Source organism: Lethenteron reissneri, chromosome 48 (assembly GCF_015708825.2).
Source record: "Lethenteron reissneri isolate LAM-NWPU_2019-01 chromosome 48, ASM1570882v1, whole genome shotgun sequence".
Taxonomy (NCBI): Eukaryota; Metazoa; Chordata; class Hyperoartia; order Petromyzontiformes; family Petromyzontidae; genus Lethenteron; species Lethenteron reissneri.
The window spans coordinates 6,866,807-6,890,684 of record NC_083826.1 but is presented as its reverse complement, the minus strand read 5'-3'; the positions used below and the strand labels follow the sequence as shown (position 1 = coordinate 6,890,684).

Below are 23,878 nucleotides of genomic sequence, written 5' to 3'. Positions count from 1 at the left end.
TAATCCCACCAACTTCGAGGTTAAGTGGGATTGGTGGATCATGCAGAGACGACGCCTACGTGAGACCCACACGCAGCGCAGGCATTATATTTCCATTAGAAGTTGATCGTGAGTTTTTCCCCAAGTACTCAAATTTCCAGTTTATCTTATTTATATATGCTTTACAAGAAAGACATATATATAGCCCTTAAATAATCTCCAGAAAAAAGGGTCCTCCTGAAAATGTCGTTCGAGGCATCCTTGTGCAACAAATGTGGACTTGCTCGCAGTTAAACGACAATTGCCAGTGTGAAGTGAAATGATCATCGCCCTCCATTGTCGTAGACAGTCTGGGGTGGGTGGGGGGGGGGGAGATTTTGAAGCCCTCGAAAGTAGCAATAACAACAGTGCGCATCCACGCAGGCAAAATTGTTTCCCCGTAGCCACACGGCCACGACCTCCGAGTGCATGTGCTACCGGCCGATGCAACGTTTCGTGTTCAAAACAGCCCTCAAAAGCCAGCGGCGTCATACACGCTTTACCATCGCGGCCTGGCATGGAAGGTAACAGTTGGCGGCCCTGCAATTTTCCTCCTCACGCCACTTGCTGGCGGAAGGGCCTCCACTCGAGGGAGCTCTGGAGAGCCCTTGGAGTACTGCACTTCTATGCTCCCCATGTCGATGTTTCCCACCTTACAGCGACCCAAGCGGATCGGCAGAGTGAAGTGTATTCACAGCGGATGAATAAAGGGGCCGTGCATTGACATCTTGTGGGAAAAGCCAAGGTGGGCTTCACGGAATCCTTGCGGTGGATGCCTTACATGCCACCGATGGCCATGCACAGCAGACAACCATCTGACACACAGCAAAGACCTCCCACCATTTCCGTAATGAATGTAAAGTGTGCCAACGGTGGCCTGGGAACATTTAGTAAACCACTGCAATCTGCGCTCCTCGCAAAACTACACGAATAAATTCTCCTGAAGCTCTCTCGTGGCTAGCAGACCTCGACATTGGCATTTAGCTCCTGAACATATTGTCACACGTAAGAATACATGATAAGCTTTTTTTTTATTTTTAAAGTGAAGTTGTTAGCAATGTGTTTTTTTAAGGCAATGTTATACTGCTTGTGCCCGTGCAATATCGCCAAATATTTTTTTTTGCGTGAGACTGCTTCAGTCTCGAGTGGTGCATCGTCACACGACTGACACAAGCGTGGGACGCTGAACATCTCGGGAAGACTCAGAGATGTCCAGGCAGCAAGAATGACTATCCTGGAAGAAAAACAGGACACAAGTGGCAACTCTATCTGGAAAAACGTAGAAATAGCTCAAGAGAGATAACGGATTTGAGCACATGCAAGTTCCTCATTAGCAAAACGAATGTAGCCTCCGAGTAAGTTTGCACATTAATTTCAACGCGCATTGTTTACTGAAATTCTTAATTAAGTGGAGAACTGCTCCGAGCTGCAGAGATTTTTTGTTGCACTGTTCATGGGAAAATAAAGCAAGGCAGAAACAGCGCGTGTGAAATTAATTTTGGCAATTAATGTATTTCTTTATTGGCGAATTGATTTGATGTGAATCTTACCGTGGCTGCTGATTTTAAGCTGAGTTAACCTCAGGGGAGGTTGGGGAGGGGGAAGCTTCCCCCCACCCCCACTCCCCCCTTAACTGTCTGGGTTGAGGAAAATTGTGGTCTGAGTGCATTGTGCATTTGTTGATGGGTCATTGAAGTGGAAACAAAGGTGAGAGTGAAGGAGGCTTACCGACGCAAATAACTTCGCAAGCAGCCGGAGTCAAAAGTCAAAGTGATTTGCTGCTCAAACGAGCATTGAGGCATTGGCGCCCATCTCCCATCCACAGCCCTGCAGAGGCGCAAAGGCAGAAATTGAACACTCCTATTGCGGCAGCGAGTCTACCCAACGTGACTACCACCGTTGACTTCCCCACAAAGTGTTGCTCATTTTATTGATCCCAGAGGGACAAATGGGTTGAGTTAACCTCCCACCATGCTGCGCGACAACCAGGATTTGAAATCGTAACATTCCGATGGCGAGCCCGCTCGCTCGATCGCTGAGCCACCTGTCCTGGTTTGGGCAGAGGAGCGCTCAGTTTGAATTCTCCCTTAATCAAGAGATATTGCAACCCAATGGATTCTCGACTGCTTAAATATAAAGAGTATAAAAGGAACAGAAAAAGGCTGCATCACGACCCAAATTGATCGCATACAATATACATGGTCCCAAACCAATAAGATCCAGCTTGTGTATGAGCTGCTTTGAGCTTATTGGAGCTGTCCCTTACCGAGGTTTTTTTTTTATATAAATAAAATGAAAGTCATCAAGTATCGCATGATGTTGTAAATCGAAGCCGTGCGTGTGTTCCGCGTGTTTTCTGCATGCTTATTTGTTGATTTCTCTCTCGCACCAGCTTACATCGCAGTGTCCAATTTTATTTTAGAAATGCCTCCATGGCTCAGCGGACGAGTGAGCGGCTCCTAATGGAAAGGTTGTGAGTTAAAATTCTGTTGGGGGGGGGGGGGGGTTAGCCCATCATCCTTCTGTGGGTTGATAAAATATCTACCATGTTGCAGGGAAGTCAAGATTGAATTTCGATTTAAAGCTTTCGTGACTGCAGGGATTCATCTTCTTGGTTCTTTCGGTAAAATCACTTAGAATTGAAATAATAAAATAATAAAAATAAAACATAATAAAATAATTCTCACGACGTTTCGGCCACAACGCAAGTAGCCGTCCTCAGGTGGAGAACAGGTCTGTCGAGATTGGTTTTTCAAATGCATTGATTTTCCCCCACTGTAGAAATATGGAATTTCTACCACTGCCTAAGGGCTGTATACAGGAGATGTGCACCAATGCCTCAATGCTCATTTGAGAAAGGCAACACTGTCACTGTTTATATTTGTGCAGTGGGCAGAGTAAGTGATTTAGTCATCTTGCTACACGCAACCTTTGTAGGTGGTGAAGGACTTTGTTCATTTATAATTTATAATACATGCACATAAATTTCCCCAATTTGCATCTCACTTCCGCATTAATCAGAATCAACAGAAATCATAATTGTGCAGCTCGTTGATGTGTGTAATAAATTGTGCGTTTTATTTTTTATTTCATTTATATACATGCTCTTCTGACTTTCTCTTTTCAATTAGACGGCAATGTCCTGGCCCCCCTTTGCACGGACAGACTTCGTCTCATCACTGGTACACATCGCCTTAACAGAGCCACGGTCTCATCACGAATAAATGTTTACCTTCCTGTCTTTATTTGTTTATTATCGAATAACTCTGTTTTTCTTGAGGTTCCTGTTACATTTTTTTCTGGCATGTTTTCCGCCAATTTCATGATCAGTTGTGTTTCTTATACGTGTGTGGGAGGAAAGCGGAGCGCACAGAGAAAACCCACGGCCTCGCGTCACGGTGGTAACACTCTCTACCCCCATACAGATGGAAACTAATGGCGATTAATACACTTTTGCTGGACTGCCTTCTCCTGGCAAGCCAGAGTATGGCACCTCGGCACGCACGGGAAGGGTATCTCACCACATGTGTGCGGTGATCCACCATCACTTGCCTCCACAGTGCTGGATTACGGACGCGCGGATGCACAACCGCTCAGCTATGTATTAAGTGCATTGAATGTAATGATTACGAGAAAGACCTTCCCTTGTCCTCTGCAGACTGACTGCATGGCCTGTCACTACAAAGCACTGGGGCTTAGTGCTATGAACCTACATGCGGATTTTGAGCTTTTGTCGCCCTATAATTCCCCCCTGTGTTTGTGTGTGTGTAGTAATGGCTATGAAATCAATGCCTTCTGGTGAAAGAATTGATACCCAAATAAATAAGAATGATTTACAACTTTAGTCTCGCCTTACGCATGGGTCAGCATTTTGCTCGCATGATTCTGGCAAAAAAAATAGTTTTTTCAGCTCATTTAGCAATTTTTTTTCTTGTGCACCACACAGCATTCCTTTACAAATGAGACAACAATTCAGAATAACGAATGCACGGTGGCTTCATCTACCCCTTGCCAAGTGAACTCACGAAGCATGCACTGATTTGTCAATTAAAATCAATCGCGATGCTCAAAATCGTTTGCAGCTTTAATGCAGACCGTCCTTGGTCAATCTGCTACAGGGCGAAGGCCTGTCTACGCTGTCAGTCAGCAATGTTGTTTGATCATACTTCACCGTGCTGTGTCAATGATAATGGTTGAATTCAGCACCCAGGATAGGTTCAGATATTACTCAGAGTTGATGTTAGCCATGGCTCCGACTTGAACTTAAGTTTCTGGATTAAAAGTGCAATGTGTTGACCACTGCCCTACTCACGCTCACCATACGTTTGCAGTGTCAACGATTCAGAGATAGTTTCTAGGAAGCACTTTCTTCATTAACAACTTTCACGGTCTCGTCCACATACTCTGCGCAGTAGCTCAGCCTCGCCTGTACACAAAACTAGCCGTCTAACACTGACGGCGCTGACCGAGATAGCCAACTACTCTCCTTCGCAGCGCAATGTCTAGCGGAGACGTTTAGCGAAGACGGCGACGAGACGACAGCGATGACGAGACGAGTCCACTCCCAGAAGCGGCAGCCTCGGGCCCCCCACTCTCGGCTCCTTTTATGCGCCCAGTGCGGCCTGGCTCCGCCCTGACCGCGCCTCCCTTCTCGAACCCGCCAGCAGGTTCCAGGGGGCTCCAGACGGTGACCTTTGCCCTAGTTCCTCCGCTCTGCCAACACCACGTGATCACGCTCACGGCGTCTGTACTGCCTGTCCACCACAGTTGCTGTCGCTGTCCACTAGCCGGCGCTATTACACTACACGTGCATATAGTTACTTTGAGTAAGAATCTGTTCTTTCATATTTTCGTCAAATATTGTGCGAATGTCACCTTTAGGCGAATGGAACAAATGAATCAAGCGGTTTTACAGAGGCTATGAAAAAAACTATCGAAAAATCCTCGTGGTGACAAGTTTAACATTTAAAAACTCGCTGTTTGCGACGTAACTCCGTTGTAACTGAGGGTTGAGTGGGTGGCGCGGTGGGTACTGCACCGTGACAACGACCAGGAGACCTGTCTTTGATTTGTTTCCTGACCCCCAGCTGAGATCAGTGGCGAGCAATATCTGAACCGGTTCTCGCCCCCCTCCTCCACCCTCCCCCCCGCACTCTGCCCCCCTCATTCAGCAGACTTAACTGAGCCAGCTGAACTGACACCTTTTTACAAGGAGTCATGTTTGCATAGACCGCAATACCTGCAGTCATAAATACAAACAAAAGACATAACTCTGATAATGTGCACTGTCCTTGAAGTTGATTGGTCCACACCCGAGACAGCTTTCCTTCGAGCCTAGTCTCACATGGGTTGGACCAGAAGACGCCAAAAGGCGCACAACTCAAAGACAATGCACCATCAGAGTATGAGAGCTCGGGGCAAACATCTACACTATGGGGACCTCATTTGCCAGTAAAAATATGATAATTGGTTCTTTACCCTTCTATCTGGCAACAAAACTGACACCTTTTTACAAGGAGTCATGTTTGCATAGACCGCAATACCTGCAGTCATAAATACAAACAAAAGACATAACTCTGATAATGTGCACTGTCCTTGAAGTTGATTGGTCCACACCCGAGACAGCTTTCCTTCGAGCCTAGTCTCACATGGGTTGGACCAGAAGACGCCAAAAGGCGCACAACTCAAAGACAATGCACCATCAGAGTATGAGAGCTCGGGGCAAACATCTACACTATGGGGACCTCATTTGCCAGTAAAAATATGATAATTGGTTCTTTACCCTTCTATCTGGCAACAAAACTGACACCTTTTTACAAGGAGTCATGTTTGCATAGACCGCAATACCTGCAGTCATAAATACAAACAAAAGACATAACTCTGATAATGTGCACTGTCCTTGAAGTTGATTGGTCCACACCCGAGACAGCTTTCCTTCGAGCCTAGTCTCACATGGGTTGGACCAGAAGACGCCAAAAGGCGCACAACTCAAAGACAATGCACCATCAGAGTATGAGAGCTCGGGGCAAACATCTACACTATGGGGACCTCATTTGCCAGTAAAAATATGATAATTGGTTCTTTACCCTTCTATCTGGCAACAAAACTGACACCTTTTTACAAGGAGTCATGTTTGCATAGACCGCAATACCTGCAGTCATAAATACAAACAAAAGACATAACTCTGATAATGTGCACTGTCCTTGAAGTTGATTGGTCCACACCCGAGACAGCTTTCCTTCGAGCCTAGTCTCACATGGGTTGGACCAGAAGACGCCAAAAGGCGCACAACTCAAAGACAATGCACCATCAGAGTATGAGAGCTCGGGGCAAACATCTACACTATGGGGACCTCATTTGCCAGTAAAAATATGATAATTGGTTCTTTACCCTTCTATCTGGCAACAAAACTGACACCTTTTTACAAGGAGTCATGTTTGCATAGACCGCAATACCTGCAGTCATAAATACAAACAAAAGACATAACTCTGATAATGTGCACTGTCCTTGAAGTTGATTGGTCCACACCCGAGACAGCTTTCCTTCGAGCCTAGTCTCACATGGGTTGGACCAGAAGACGCCAAAAGGCGCACAACTCAAAGACAATGCACCATTGTTGCCAGATAGAAGGGTAAAGAACCAATTATCATATTTTTACTGGCAAATGAGGTCCCCATAGTGTAGATGTTTGCCCCGAGCTCTCATACTCTGATGGTGCATTGTCTTTGAGTTGTGCGCCTTTTGGCGTCTTCTGGTCCAACCCATGTGAGACTAGGCTCGAAGGAAAGCTGTCTCGGGTGTGGACCAATCAACTTCAAGGACAGTGCACATTATCAGAGTTATGTCTTTTGTTTGTATTTATGACTGCAGGTATTGCGGTCTATGCAAACATGACTCCTTGTAAAAAGGTGTCAGTTTTGTTGCCAGATAGAAGGGTAAAGAACCAATTATCATATTTTTACTGGCAAATGAGGTCCCCATAGTGTAGATGTTTGCCCCGAGCTCTCATACTCTGATGGTGCATTGTCTTTGAGTTGTGCGCCTTTTGGCGTCTTCTGGTCCAACCCATGTGAGACTAGGCTCGAAGGAAAGCTGTCTCGGGTGTGGACCAATCAACTTCAAGGACAGTGCACATTATCAGAGTTATGTCTTTTGTTTGTATTTATGACTGCAGGTATTGCGGTCTATGCAAACATGACTCCTTGTAAAAAGGTGTCAGTTTTGTTGCCAGATAGAAGGGTAAAGAAACAATTATCATATTTTTACTGGCAAATGAGGTCCCCATAGTGTAGATGTTTGCCCCGAGCTCTCATACTCTGATGGTGCATTGTCTTTGAGTTGTGCGCCTTTTGGCGTCTTCTGGTCCAACCCATGTGAGACTAGGCTCGAAGGAAAGCTGTCTCGGGTGTGGACCAATCAACTTCAAGGACAGTGCACATTATCAGAGTTATGTCTTTTGTTTGTTTTTATGACTGCAGGTATTGCGGTCTATGCAAACATGACTCCTTGTAAAAAGGTGTCAGTTTTGTTGCCAGATAGAAGGGTAAAGAACCAATTATCATATTTTTACTGGCAAATGAGGTCCCCATAGTGAGCCAGCTGAGTTAAGTATGTTGTTGCATCAGACACCTCGCTATATATTTAATTCATTTCTGTTATTCTTTTTGCAGCACCTTTTCCCTCATGAGCCTTAAAGTACCTCGCATTACAGGGCTGTTAAACATGTTTTTAAATGCGTGAGCCTACACATACATAAATATATACGGCGACGATGATGATGATGATGATGCATTTTTATAGCGGCGCACACGGTACTTGCAATGGAAAGCTAATCTTTCGTAAAACGGCCGAAGTGTTTGCAACTGAACACGGTTCAGCGGGTAAACTGAAAATGTTGTCAATTGTGTCCGAAGCGTGCATTGTGTACACGTGTGAGGAGGCACTTTGGAGGTGAAATTGAGGGGGCATGGTACGGCTTCTGGGCAAACTTCTGTGGACGAATACTTGAGTGTGGTCAAGGCACCGATGTAGCTCTGTAAACTTAAATCTAAAATGCATTACAAATGCGAAACTTCAGCGTTCTGTCCCAATGAATTTGCATTTGGATTGGAGACGGTTTATATATTTTTTGTATTACATTTCTGTTAGAATGTCCCACGGTTTCAACCTTTTCCTCATGTCAATTTGCCTCGCATTATCATTCCGTCCGAGAGAGGCATTCCCACGAAATCTCACAAATCCTTTAGTCATGAATATGTAACTACAAATCTCTCCAAAATGCGTCAAACCACATACAGATTGGCATCTCGGTATGCTGAGCGCTTACAAATATTTCCATTGGCTTATTTGAAAATGCATTCATCGTGTGTGGCTTGGTGACTTCGGGGCTGAAAGACGGTGCTGGCACCACCTGAGGACCTGGATTCTAATCGTTTATCTCCAGCCACCCGTGATGGACGTGTCAGGCAATTATCGAAGTTGGACTTGGTTAAAACAAAAATCTAATTAAATAAGGAAATAAGCGAGAGCAGGAGGGGGAGTGCTTTTGAGTTGTATTATGAGAAGCTCAAAGCTAGTGTTCCTCGTGAAAAATAGTTTAAATCGATGAAAAACTGTATGTGTGTATCTTCTTGGTTCTTTCGGTAAAGTCACGTAGAATGGAAATAATAAAATAATAAAAATAAAACATTATAAAATAATTTTCACGACGTTTCGGCCACAACGCAAGCAGCCATCCTCAGGTGAAGAACAGGTCTGTCGAGGAGACAGAGTCTGCATGACACACTCCAGGCTTGGAGCGTCTATTTAGTGTGTGTCATTCAGACTCTGGAGTGTGTCATTCAGACGCTGTCTCCCCGACAGACCTGTTCTTCACCTGAGGACGGCTGCTTGCGTTATGGCCGAAACGTCGTGAGAATTATTTTATAATGTTTTATTTTTATTATTTTATTATTTCCATTCTACGTGACTTTACCGAAAGAACCAAGAAGATGAATCCCTGCAGTCACGAAAGCTTTAAATCGAAATGTATCTGTGTATATATATAAAACCTGCTGTGATGTGGGCAAATGACAGCCCAAATAGAGCAAAAGATGAAAAGTACGCAATGAAGCACAGGATGATGCCTGCTTGGTGTTACTCTTGCGAGACAGCGAGAAGAAACCTGCTGATCACAGAACAAACACAAATTAGAGACATCGTATTCCCCGTTCATAGACGTAAATTGACGTTTGCATTGTACATCATGAGCATTTGCAAGTCACAAAGCAAGAGGAATATTCAGTGAACACCATTTACCATATCCTTGCGTCATAGATGGCGAATGACTTGCCACTTAGGCGAGTACATTGCACACACACACAGTAAAAACAAACATAGGGTAATATATGCAAACAGTTTCCAGTATTCCCTCATTATTCACGAACTTGCTATCCACGATTTTTGCTATCTGCTATTTGCATCTGGAACTCTACACATCTGTATAGAGAGAGAGAGAGATAGGAGTGATGAGCGATACAGTGATGAAAGAGAATGTGATGAGAGATAAAGTAATGTGAGAATGCGATGAGATCAAATTCTGAGAGATAAAGTGATGAGATAAAGCGACATATTTCCTTATCATATTTCATATTTATTTTTATTTACCATTTTGGGGCGGTTATAATAATTTCCACGCACGTAACAGCTTATTTATTTATATAAGGTAATTCAATTCTGAAGGCTAATATCATCATCCGCGAAATCTTCTATTCATGAGCATCTCCGGAACGTATCTCTCGCGAACGACTAGGGAACACCGCAGACGAATATGAAGGCCAATGACTCGTAGAGTTGTAAATGTTGTGGCTTTACTCACCGGCACATCGGTGTGCTGCACTAGCCACGAATTGGCATGTTTTTTTTTTACGCGACAAACCGTACTAATTGGCTGTGTCGGGTGGCAGCGAGTTTAACGACACATTTATATTTACACGATCTAAGCCAAAACAAACCATTTTCTATGGATAACATTGGACGCGAAAGCCTACTTTTTCTATTTAAAGCTTTCGTGACTGCAGGGATTCATCTTCTTGGTTCTTTCGGTAAAGTCACGTAGAAGGGAAATAATAAACAATAAAAATACAACAAAAGAGAGAGAAGCACGCCTTTGTGACGAGAATTCCTGCAGTCACGAAAGCTTCAAATCACAATTATTCTCATTATTATCATCATACATTTTTCATACTTTGATGCTGGCAAAAAAGGTCCCATAGATATAGTTTACTCATCACTGTGTGAGTTAAATTTCGATTTAAAGCTTTCGTGACTGCAGGGATTCATTTTCTTGGTTCTTTCGGTAAAGTCACGTAGAAGGGAAGTAATAAAATAATAAAAATAAAACATCATAAAATAATTCTCACTATTATGTTTTATTTTTATTATTTTATTACTTCCCTTCTACGTGACTTTACCGAAAGAACCAAGAAGAAGAAAGCCTACGTGTTAAACTGACTCGCAGAGGCCGGGCATGCGTGATGTACATTCCATGCCCAAATTGCCACGCGCGCAGTGAAAGTCGGCAGACAGCGCGTGATCTCACACGATGGGGGTACGTGCGTGGCAATGCACACCTGCACGAATGTAATATGCAATAGGGGCAACGGCAGAGAAGGCCCTTTGTACCTGGTTGTCGCTTGAATCATTCCAAAGCATTTTTTTACTGTCAAATGACTGCGTATCAATTTATTCACAGTCCCCCCCTCGGTTAAAGACTGCAAGGCAGGCCCGAGAGAATGGTTGTATTAGAAGTCTGATTAAATACCTCTGCAGAATACATTTGGGTTCATGGCCAGGCAGTCAGTTATCTTCATGAGAAATGTACGGCCCATTTTACTACTACTACCCTTGTTCAGCGCTAGAAGACTGATTAAGAAATCTGTACTTCTTGACTGGATATAATTTTTGGTTATCTCGCCCATGCATGTTTAAAATTTTAATTTGAAATTTAATTTGATCGTCATTGTTTTCTTTTTTGATAAACTGCGGTTTCCCAAACAGCCAATTATTCATGGACAAAAAAATTACGACTACAGAATAATCAGAATTTGTTTTAACCGTCTCCAGGTACAGCTTATTTCCTTAAGTATGAAGTGAATAAATGTTCCACGCTAATATTTTTACTGTTGGACGAGTATCATTAATTCATAGAATTAAAATGTATCAAGGCAGTAAAAAATGTTTTATATGCCAAAGCAAATTAAAAAATGCGATTCAATCTGTTTGCGATATAATTCTATCATTATCGTGTTTATTCGACTTGTGTGGTACTTTTTTGTTGATAATTGATTGTCATGAATAACTAAAATCAATCCAGGGGCAATTTAATTTCTTCCCATGTCATTTATTACAGTGGCTACTCAGGGCTGAAGATAAGAATTGTTTATTTAATAACATTATTTCCATTCTGTTATTTTGACAGCGCGATGGGGCAAAAAACTACCTCGGTGTTGTGACTCTTCCTGTCTTCCTTAAAGATAATTTAATGCTTAAAATCCACTCATTTTGACTCTTTCATGGGCAATTTAAAGCCAGTGGGAGACTATTCAAAAAATATATTCTTTTTCCAGTATATTTGAAATATGCTTGCAAGGGGTAATGACACAACATGTGCAATTCAAGTCACATTCAAGTTCCGTGTATTGTTACAACAATGGGCAAGTTTATTTAAATCCATCCCTCCTCTGTCCACCCGGCAGTACCTATCGGAGTACAACACTGTTAGTAGTCAACCGGCAGGTCACCTACGCTGGGGTAAAGCATGCGCAAGCCCCCCGTCTCTTCCAAGACGTCTGTCCAGCATGGGAGACCAGGCCAGCAATGCTCGAGGGTTGCGGCCTGCAGTGCCCCTTCCATCAAAGTCCTTCCGTCAGCAGTGTCATGAGCGGTTTCAAAGGCCTGCACCTTTACTCTGACCTTCATGAATTGCATTTGGGGAGTTGACGGTCCATCGTCGCTGCAGAGAGGTGTTTTCGGGTTGCTAGATGATATCGAAGTTGGTCTGACTCCCATACTCCCCAGGACAAGAACCGCCCTGGCAGACGACAATTGCATACCATCAGAGAGCCCCGTCCAAACTTTGAGTGACTTTCATCTCGCTCACTCTTTTTCTCTCTCTCTCATTCTATGGTGATCGCGAGAGTGAGCGCTGATGTTGCTGTTGGCACTGCGGACTGTCAGATAAACCCACGGAAGCATCGATCACCTGCGCTGCGCTCTACTCGTAAATAGTTCCGGCTAACCCTGGCCGCTCTGCTACAATGGTTATGCAAAATGTTCCGCGGAGCGTGCCGGATTAATCAGCTGGAAGTTCGCGTTTGCCATTGGGTTTAATAAGGGGGTCAGTGGGTTGTTTTTTGGTGTTGTTGTTGCAGTGTAAGCAGTAAGGATTTATTGTTATTCATTTTTAATCCACAAATGGCAATGTTGCTATTTGCATGCACGTACCGTCATTATCATAATGCCACCTGCACCAGCAATCTGTGGATTAGCATTTCCGTACGAACCTTAAAGCTCTTGCGCCGCGTGCGCGCGCGCATACGTTAAAATAAATTGACTTTCCCTGTTTACATCCGTCTGCCAGAAGCGTATCACTTTTATGTTATCTGACACACAGTAGCCGTCCAGCTAGGCATACATTATTAACTGCGCCGCGAGTACACACATCCGTGCCATATCCCGGAAATAAATCTTCAACGTGCGGGAGGGGAATGGGGAAAGGAGGGGGGGGGGGATAGTTTTTTCTTTATTTTCCCACGAGCAGCGATCCTTCTTGTTGATTGACAGACGCCTGTTTGCGCGACTTGCGTGCAAAGCGTTCGAGAATCGCCGTTTCTGTGGCTTTTTTTGTTGTTGCGCGCGGCCAAAACGAAGCTCTCCGCCTACACGTGGAGGCAGGTCAAACTTTTAATTGGCTTCAGGGCGTTAAGGAGCTTGCAAGAGTGTGCAGCTAACGGACGCGCGCATCGCGAAACGCACGGAACGTGGACACGAGAGGCCACGCTTTTCTTGCCACAAACATGTCAGGGAATTTGCAATTAACGAAACTCGAGCTCGGAGCGGTAACTAAATTTAGGTGGGGCTTGATGTTGTTGTTGGCAGCCTCCCCCCCCTAGAACATAATGCAACACTTTAATGCGCTGGGGGACGTAAATAATCAAGTTTGATATTTAGGCTTGTTGAATGTTGGAGGCGCTGAGCGGTGGTTATTTTCGATTTTATTGGCTGACAGCTTGAGTTGCTGGACAATTACCAGCGGGCTGCCATGTGCGCGTGATTAATTGGGCCACATGCAGCACCTGACAGGACATCAGACCCCGTCAGTTGAACGAGGGTTTACACCTTGGCCTCCACCGCTCGCAATTAGTAAGACAGGACGCAAAGCATTTCAATTCTTTAATGCCCTCCCCCTCCTCCCCCCTGCACCGTCCAAAAATAAATGCAGCCACTTAAAATGGAAAACTGTCCAGGTGGCTTAGTGGTCGAGCGAGCGAGCGAGCAGGCGGGCTCGCAATCGCAAAGGTTGCGAGTTCAAATCATGGTTTGGTTGTGTTGACTCGTCCCATCATGCTGCCGGGGTAGATAAAATAGGTTCCACCTGATGGGGATGTCAACAGTGGTTGTCCTGTGGATAGACTCGCCCCGTCCATAGGAATAAGGAGTACGCACCACTGGTTCAGGGCTGCAAACAGGAGATGCGCACTGATGCAATGTTTGTGTGCGCGAAAACATCACTTGACTTCTTATTTCCGAATGAAAATGTGTTTATTCCTCTCCTTCGACCTTCCCCCGTCTATTTATTTTTCTCGCCGCGATTGTGACAAGCATTGTGATTAAGGCTCGGTGCAGACACAGCCGTCTGAAGTGCCGTGGAAGAAACAGTTATTAGTGTGATGAGTCCCCATTTCTTCTTCTGCAGAACTGAATGTCTTCTAATTATAGGTCATGAAATGTGTGTGGAGGGTGGGGGGGGGGGCTTGGATGAGGAGGCAGGAGAGGCTACGAATCGTTGTGTAAACAGATTTAGCCCGTCACATTGATTTACTACAAGCGGAACACTGTGATTATATGGAACATCGGAGGCCAGCACGGTTCCTAACAGGATGGAAAATTTCACGAGGCACATTTTTGTTTAAAGATTACTGACTTTTGTCATATTTAACAATAACAAATGTGCACGTTTGCTCCGAAGTGGTTTGTCAGTCTGAAAATGCCTAATGGCACTGCATTGCAGGGCCTTGGAATGATAAGTGATCATGAAAATAATGCAATGCAAAAATGCGGCTTCAAAGAACTTCATACACAAAAACAATAGGTTAATAAATACAAAAAATGTACCCGTAAAAACTAAGTTTTTCACTATAAATCCTTTATATGCGTGGCGGCTAGAGTCCTCTCGTCCTCTGGCTTGAGATGGCTGCCACCTATGGGTCAGATGATTGCCTGCCACCATTCAGCAATTGGTAATTAAATATTAAAAAAAATCCTAAAAAGTGTAAAGTTATGGAAAAAAATTTTACGAAAATAAATTATCACGCACAACGAGTCTGTATGCAAAATGTCAGCTCGATTGGGTCACGGGAAGTGGGTTAAAAAACGACCGAAAGATTTGCACGGTCGTAAGCGCGCAAGCAAGCAAGCAAGTGAACTTAATATAAAGGATTTAAAAATAGCAGGCATTTATTTATTACTTTCGCTCATTGAGAGGAAATAAATCATCTAGAATCTTTGGCCAACTAGTCTTCATATGCCTAAATTAGTTAGACACATGATATTCAGGACATGATGTCACGTGTAATGATGTCTCGTTTGTTATTGATTCATTAATTTAAATAACAATTCAGTTGAGGCCTTGTGCCCCACACCAAGCCTGCCTCAGCTGGTTCCACTGCCCAGTTCCTCACGCCTCCCCAGGCAAAGGAATATCCAAGGGACCGTGTTAGGCTCAAATCACATAGCGTCATCACCATCCTTACCATCAGACCTGGCATGTGAAGTATAATAACAGGAATAATAGTTATCTATTTCTATACAGAAACTTTCGTCGTCAGATCACAAAGCACTATTCATGTGAAAATGTTACCACTCCTAACAAAACAAGAGCAACCTGGGACAACCATGATATAAAGAAAAAGTCCTCTCACAAGACAAAATTATGGTAAACAGATTGCACCAAGACATTGGTCGAGCGCTCCAAGAGCGATGGGTATAGAAAAGCGATTTCGGTCATAACTTAAAATCATCGACAGTGTCCCGAGTCACGGATATGGCTGGTGAAGGCATTCCGCAGATGGAGAGCCACGCTACGTAAGACCCGGTCACCAGTGGCGTAGTGGCTACATTATCAGCTCAGGGGTGCAGTTGGGGCCCCGGTATTTGGTTTGTCTGGCACGGTCGCACCTAGACTATGACGTATCGTGCCTCCTCTTGCCCAATCACATCGTTAAGCATTTTCATTAAAAAAAATTGAACCGCGTTTTAAATTAGTTGTTTTTTTACACTGTTGTTGAAAACATATCTTATGGTGGATGTCAAAGGGGGCCCCAACTCGGAGCTTAGGCCACCAGGGGGGACCGGAGGGGTAAGGCACCCCCTGCCTGCCCCGCACTCGTTACGCTACTTGCCGGTCACCCTAGGAGCAGAGTCTCGTCATCGTGATTATTTAGCGAAGACCGGGATCCGTGGACCACAGATTTCGATATGGAACATAAGGATGCAATAGGTCCTGAAGGCAAGGTGGGTGCAAGGCCCTTCAGCACTTCATTGGTTAGCCACAAGATTGATTCTGAGCTGCACCAGGAGCCAGTGTAGTGATGCCAGAACAGCTGCGATGTTTTTTGGGTAAAGCGGCTCTGGATAAAATGCGGGCCGCTGCGTTCTGAACACTTTGCAGCCTCTTGAGAACCCTTGCGGGCAGCCTGCCTGACGAGAGGGCATTACAACAATCAACCCAAGAGAAAACGAACGCGTGAACCAACTTCTCTGCATCAGAGGCAGACAAGTATGATTACACGCGGGCGGCAATAGTTTGAAGATTTAAAAAAAGTATATCATAGCAATGGGTCAAGATTCCGATGGAATTAGTGATGAGGTTTTTGTTCGCTGAGTGTCGGTTTTGATAAATGTCCCCAGTCGTCTGTAGGGTAAGTCCTTAATAGCTGCACAACTGTATAAGAACCCTTCAATTACATAAGAGTTATTTTGACCCGACCCCATTCTTCCCCACTTTAGACAAACAGATGGACGGATGGATGGATAGGCAGAGAGAGAGAGCTATTGCATCAATGCCTTCAAATATAGTTGAAAAACATAAAAAAAAACATTACGTGACGTTAACGTGTGTCTGGTGAGCTCTCTATCCTCCACAGCATGACATTTCGTCAGTGTTTGTTGTGTGGGGACTTCTAAAAGGGGCTCTCTGTAGCTCCCTTTTTATTGGAGGCCCTTCCGCCAACAGTGGTGTGAGCAAAAAATTGCAGGGTTGTACTTTTGCTCTTGTGTTGGACGGGAGGAGAGATGCATTTAACACGCAGGAGAGATATTTCCCAGTATATTCTTAGGTTTTTTCGGTAAAGTCACGTAGGTAAAAAATTAAAATGAATAAAAGTAAAATAAAAAATAAAATAAAAATCACGACGTTTCGGAGGCAACACAAGCCTCTGAAACGTGACTTTTATTTTATTTTTATTTTACTTTTATTAATTTTTATTTTTTACCCACGTGACTTTACCGAAAAAACCTAAGAATATGAATCCTTGCAGTCACGAAAGCTTCAAATCTAGAAATAGTTCCCAGTGTTCTACATCGGTGCCTATAATAAATAAGCGCAAACGTCAGCCAGCTGCCTCTCAGTATCAATTTTGTTTAGAATTATTCACCCAGAGCCCAAATGAATATCGTCAACATTTTGCTTGTGTACCCTCGAGGTTTTAATGTTGTTGCTGTTGTTGTTGTTTTTTAGTGGCGTCAGCAATCAAGGTGATATCCTGGATTGTCATGTAAAGAGAGTCTAAAAGATTGACAATATTTTTTTTTATATACTTATTTATTTGGCTCCTTTCCATTCTCTCTGCTTTTTATCTTATTTAATGGTTAAACCTAAAGTTTAGCCCTTGTGGTCCAAATTACAGCCGATAAAATATATAAGATTCAAACGTTACTGTTAATAGTACATTTTACATTGACAAACATATCCAGTGGCTTTGTAAATGCTTTGAACAAAACACCCTCATTGAACCTGAACTCTTCAGATCTCGGATACTAAGCTGGATATTTAAGCCTGGTTAATGCTTGTGTGGGAGACTACCTGGGAATGCCAGGTTTTATAGACATAAATCTCCAAGGTTGCCAGATGGACGTGCAAAAATGTATTATTGAATTCACTCAGGCGAAGTTTTGAGTGTTACCCATTGGTATGTGTTGGTTGTCTCTGGGTACTCTACCTTCTGCCTACATGCAAAATAAACACTCGTTAGCGTAATTGGGCAAACGTCCCAATGTCAGGTCCCTCTTGAAGCAGAGTATTTACGCTCACTGAGGCTTTCCTGGGCAAATAAGTTTCAATTCGTGCCTATGCCCATCACTGGCAAGTAACAGCAGAACCAGCCTTGGGTCTCTCCTAGATTGTCAGCGCCGCGGTGGCGAGATGTTAACTACCTCGCCTGGTGTACAGGAGGTCCTGGGTTTTATCCCGACCCTGACGCCTGCTGCTGTATATTTGGAGTTTGCATGTTCTCCCCGTGGTCGTGTGGATGGGTGGGAAAGTAATCGAGGTTTTTTGGGTTAGATCATGTAAATATATGTATGTCGTTAAATCTCGTTACCGTCCGGCACAGCCAACTCGTAAGGGTTGTCATGTAAACAGAACGTGCCAATTCGTCACTAGTACAGCACACCGATGTGTTGGAGAGCCAAGCCACAACATTTACAATCTGAGTAAGACGTTTCGCCAGTCATTACAACAAGCTTCATCAGGCGGGCTTAAACAACACATATATTAACGCGATCTAACCTGAAAAAAAATCTCTATTATGGATGATATTGGTCGCGAAAGCCTACGTGTTAAACTGGTTGGGAAAGTGTTGCCCCTCTATTATGGACAAGAGGTCACTTGAAGATATTTCAGATGCAGTTCTGCGATGGCTGCTTCAACGGACCGTTCTCAAACACAGGGATAGCTTGCCGGTCTACAAGAGCTCGAAATGGATTTGCCCAATCTCGTATCGCAATGCCGGATACCGTGTCATTAGCCATGGTCAATCCACTCCTGGATGAAGGGCTCCCCAAGCCTCCGAACACCTCTGATAATCCTGGGATGTAATAATCCACCAGGCACATGCATGTGGACGTCCCCTTTGACAGGGTTATGTTCCACGGCTGCCACTCCGTTATTATCCCTTGACCGTCGTCTATTATCCCTGCAAGCCATGACGTGTCCTGCCTAAGTCCACTGACTTTTAAAACTCAGTAGTTTCCCCGACACTGAGACATTGTTAGGAAGCATCTGACGACCGTTGTTCCTAGGGGAAAATAAGAAGGATAAACCCAGACATTGCCCCTTGTGTTACTTTATTTCTTGTTTGGTTATATTACTCGACCCCGTTCATCTGCTGCTCCCAATCGTTGCCTCTACTGTGGTGTGGGGGGCAGTGAGCACAAGTGCCTCCAGACACGGCACCCCCCCCCCCCCCATTTGAGAGTGTATTGGTCCGGGTTCGACCACGTGTCCGTCGTTTGCATCTCCCTCTGTGATGTCCGTGTTCTGGGTTCTTGAATAATAACACATAATTACAAAAAAAAGCTATCGTTTCAATAATGTCATTAAAATGTGCAATCGGGATAACGCTGCGAATAACGACTTTAGAAAAATAAATGTCTCTTTTTTTACGGTTACAGAGATTCCAGGGCCACGTGGAAAGTGCGGTACATGCCTTGTCAAGCTCCGACTGGTTAATTAACACGGATCAATGAGCGTACGCCTCGACTCACCTCGCTTGAGTCCCGTTGGCCCAAGCCATTGTCCGAGGTGGAGTGAATTTGTTGTGAATAATAAAAAAAAGGATAGATGCCTCATGCATGGGTGATAAAACTACTGCTGGTGCGTGCATGTGAGACAATTAAACTTTAAAATGCAATAAAAGAGAGAACAAAGGGAGACTGAAGCGGGTAGTTAATTAATGTTGAATTAAAAGTGAAGCAATTACGGAAATTGATTTGCTTAAATTGCGAATATACGTTCTGGTTGAGCTGCGTGGCGCAGAATGATTTTTGAATTGCAGGCATGCCTCATGTGGAAATATTGCGGCATATTACAGCGGAATGAGAATGACGGAGAGGGCTCGCCGCTCATGAGAAGCCCGATAAGAACCGGCGCCTCTGTGAATGTCTTAACATCGGTTTCTCAGTGCATGGAACAAATGTGTCAATGATAGGGGCCGTGACATGGCACCAGCGGTAGTGCATTCGCCGCCGACTCCAAAGGTTCATGAGGCAATTCACGTTAAAATAATCATTGTATTTATTTTCTTTGAAACACAACAAAACAATCTTGATTCGAAGCTTTCGTGACTGCAGGAATCCATACTCTTTGGTTCTTTCGGTAAAGTCACGTAGTTAGAAATAAAATAATATAAAACAAATCACGACGTTTCGATCAGGCAAAAAAAAATAACCAAAGAGTACGTCAAAACAATTGATAGAAGAATGCTTTTTAAGAGAAAAAAAATGTCTCACCTTCCAGCGGCTTGGTAGGGCAGCGCCCCAACGCCCCTAGTGGACGAACCGCGCCTGCTTCAAAAAAATGGTAACACTTCCATGGCATTATCGTTTTTAATGAAAAAAAACGGATAATGCACTGTAACCTGATAACAAATGTATATTAATAGCATCAAAAAGTCTCCACTTTTTCGCCACCATTGTCAACACACGCCTGGAATCTTCTCCAAGTGGTCACCAGAGCCCAGAGGCACATTTCTCGTGGTGTCGTTGCAAATTCTCAGAAGTGTTAAACATTTTTTTGAAGCACTCTGTATAAATTCCCGCGTGTGATGACGATATCAGCCACTTCCCATGAGCTATCGTGTGTGGCCTAGTCACCTCTGAAAAATAGCCAATAGCTCAGTGGGCTTTACCTGGTGAAACAGGTTTTAGTTTTAGGCTGCCCTGGTTAATACCATACAATGTGCGACGTATGCTGCACCATGGATGTTTAACCTCCCGTGACGTCATTCGAAATGAGTAGCAGTCGCGTGCCACGTGGATCATAACCTTACGCGATATGATCGGCGCGGACATACCATTTGTACTAAATTATTACTACTCTCATCAATGCAACAGGTGATCAGGTTAAATACTGACGCAGGGATGTAACTATACAAAAAAACGCCACGCTGCGTGAAACTGCTTGGTGTAATGGTGTTGTCAGTAGTGGTGGTGGTGACGTGGGTGTTATTGGTAACGTCGGTGGATTGGTGTTAATAGCCACTGTCTCTGTGGTGGTGCTGGTGTCGTCGTAAAAGTGCTGGTGATGTGGGTGGTATGGTGATAATGGTAGTGGTGATGGTGTTGGCCAAAAATGAGTACCTGGTGCGGTGTATAAACATCGCCACTCGGGAGACAAAGATGGCCAGGCGTGGTGCTGACCACCCACCCCCTCTTGTGCTGTTCCAGCCTGAATAGGTGCTCGCTAACAGAACTTCCCCCAACAGTCTGTTAAAGGCTTCATGAGGGTTCTTCAGTGGCCACGATATGGCTGGTGGTGATGGTGGTATAATAATGATGATGGAGGTGCTGATGGTTGAGACATTTTGATGGCACACTGCTCCTTTGTGCCATGCAAACAAGGCCTCTGTGGGATGATATTTGACATTATTTGTACTTGACAAACGCAATGACGAAGCTGCCAAAATTCTGTTAAGCATTCCCTCCTTACGTTAATCTGCGTATCTAAGTTCGCAAAGTGACAACGTAACTGGCTGAGACTTGGAGCCTTTTGTCCTTCCCATGTGCTCAGGAGTTGACACGTGCACTTCTGTGTCAAAACGCATGCACGTATTCTTAGGTTTTTTCGGTAAAGTCACGTAGGTAAAAAGTAAAATAAAATAAAAATCACGACGTTTCGGAGGCAACACAAGCTTCCGTCTTCAGGTGGTACCGTCACAGCCACGACAGCTGTATCAAGTAAATGAGAGATTGCAGGAGCTACCGCCCCACCACCTTCTCCAACCATTATATAAACGGAGTGGTAGCTCCTGCAATCTCTCATTTACTTGATACAGCTGTCGTGGCTGTGACGGTACCACCTGAAGACGGAAGCTTGTGTTGCCTCCGAAACGTCGTGATTTTTATTTTATTTTACTTTTTACCTACGTGACTTTACCGAAAAAAACCTAAGAATATGAATCATTGCAGTCACGAAAGCTTCAAATCTAGAATTAACGCATGTACGTAATGGTGGAAACAGATTACGATGCAAGAAAAGCCGGTCTCATTCATTGTGTAGTGCAGCCCTCACAGGCCAAATAGCCCCCCGCCCTCCAAACTCCTCTGCCACCAACTCCCGACATTCTGATTCCCATCAGGACATGACATCAAATTTAATATTTATCTCAAATTCCCCAGGGGCCTCGGGCAGAGCCATTGCAAGGAGTATCTCCTTCCTGAGCCTCTGTGTACAAACACAAAGGCAAATGAATGGCTCCTAGCCGCAGTACATGGCCATGAAAATTATCCGAAAACCTCAAAGGACGTGCCAGTGCCTTGTTTCATTTATTACAATCAATGATTTCCCGGTGTATACACGTGCAGTCCACATGTAGTCGATCGGTTGGTTACGTGTTTTTGGGGCTAAATAGTGGGCAGTCCCTCTTTCTCCGGCGTGGAAGAGGAGGCCAAGTACCCTCTGCCAGAGGGGCCTTCCAGATCTCCCACTAGTGGAGGCCTTTCTGTCAGCAGTGGCGTGAGCAAAAAAAGTGCAAGGCTGCACCTGGATACCGACCGTATTAATATCATCACAGCTGCATCGGATTGTGTGATTATATAATGTTTGTTTATGTTGTATGTCATTGGTTCATTTAACTCCGGCAAGCCACCGTCGCTGCTACATTCTTAAATTGAGTCATGTTCCAGAATCATGATTATGCATTGAATTGTGAGAGGGGTGAGAAGTATGTATATATATCCACCAGGCGTGTAACAATGCGTGAATGCAGCTATTAAAATTCATTCCAATGCTCGCAATGCATGCATAGAATCGTGCGTGCCAAAATGGATTATTTACGGTTTGTGCAAAATATTTCCAACGGTGTGCCGCCGTCTGCCGCATAGGATGAGAAGCCCGCGGCGTTGTTTGAAATGGAATAGATTGTGTGTGTGGGTGTTGGCGTAGCGGTCAAAAATTAGCAATTTCGAAAAAAACGTATTTTCACGAATATCTTAATTAGCAACCTCGCCTCTACTGGCGAGACACTACCGGCCTGTGAAACATAACACCTTTGTGATCGCTTTTTCTGCTCTAAGATTGGTGTAAATATTAACAGGACAAATATATGTTAAGGTTAGTGGAATGAACAAAAGTGTTCAGTTGGTGCTCACGGTATTTAAAAAAAATATTATTTGGGTAATGGAACAGTGTCCTGGATAGTATGAGGACCATTGATAAGATTTTAAGTTTTGAAATTGTTATTTGAATGATTATTTTCAATAGTACTGTTTATCTGTTGTTTGTATCTTAACTGTGATTCTTACAAATGTTATTGTTAGCTGTAATGTTCCGTGAGAAATACGTAGTATCTGGTCTCCAATTGCCTGGGTAAAAAAAAAAAAGTGAAGCTGAGTTTTGTTCCAATCCTGGCCAGCTGACTCAAAAACTTCCTCACTAAATGAGCAGAAAATAACAACCAGAAAATAACAACCAGAAAAAATATAAACGAGGGAGTAAAAAATAATGCAAAAAACAGCTGATTTACGATTTGACACAATAGCCCCAACTCGAGATCATTCATGGGATCCCTGGGGGCAGGGTGGGAAGGAGGTATGGCTTGCTGGGAATTGCTACTTGCGTAATACCCAGAACATCTCAGTACATTGACTAGATGCTGGGCGAGCAATCTTTCACAATCTCTGGAAAATGCCCTTTGAAAAATGCCAGCTCTCAGCGGAACAACCTCACCGGTATGGCAAAACCATTTAACACTATGTTTACGTTCGAAATTTATCTTCAAAAACGTTCTGGATAAAGAACGCTACCCGTCTACAGTAAATTGGTATTGCCATAATGATCTGTATGTTCCACTCGTGCAATCAGTCACTGCCGCTAATGTAAGTCACAGGGCGAGAGGGAAAGTAGCATGTTTGCCTTTGATACCAAGGTTCCCTGGCCTGAATCCCAGCCCTTGATAAAATGCCTGCCTCGACTCTTTACAAGATCGCTCCGTTGCGTTATACAGTAATGCAAATGGAAAATGAACCATTTGCATTACGTGATGCATCTGCTGTATGCGCTGTATGTACGTGTGCTTGCGGTTGCTGCTACTCTGCGATGCCGCTGCGTGGCTGAGAGATACGCGCTACGATCGAGTCTGAGCTTCGGTCGACTTGTGCATTAAAACAAAACAAAAATTGGTTCATTCAAAAATAATAACAGGTTTTTAATACTGTCACCGAGAGGAAATGATGGTATCGACGTTTCGGCCGATCGGCCTTCTTGAGAAAATGTTGAGGTTTGCAGAGAGACAGGGAGAGACGCTCCAGCACCAAGGGGTTCATCAACAATGGATTGCCACAAGGCGCAATACTCACGCCAGCGATCTTCAATGTCTATAGGAGC

General features: G+C 44.0%; 1 protein-coding gene across 1 annotated transcript in view; it reads left to right on the top strand.

Moving 5' to 3' along the window:
* LOC133354672 (astrotactin-2-like) overlaps positions 1-23,878 on the top strand; it is a 484,322-nt gene that overhangs the window by 248,043 nt on the left and 212,401 nt on the right. The gene's annotated exons all lie outside the window — the stretch shown is intronic.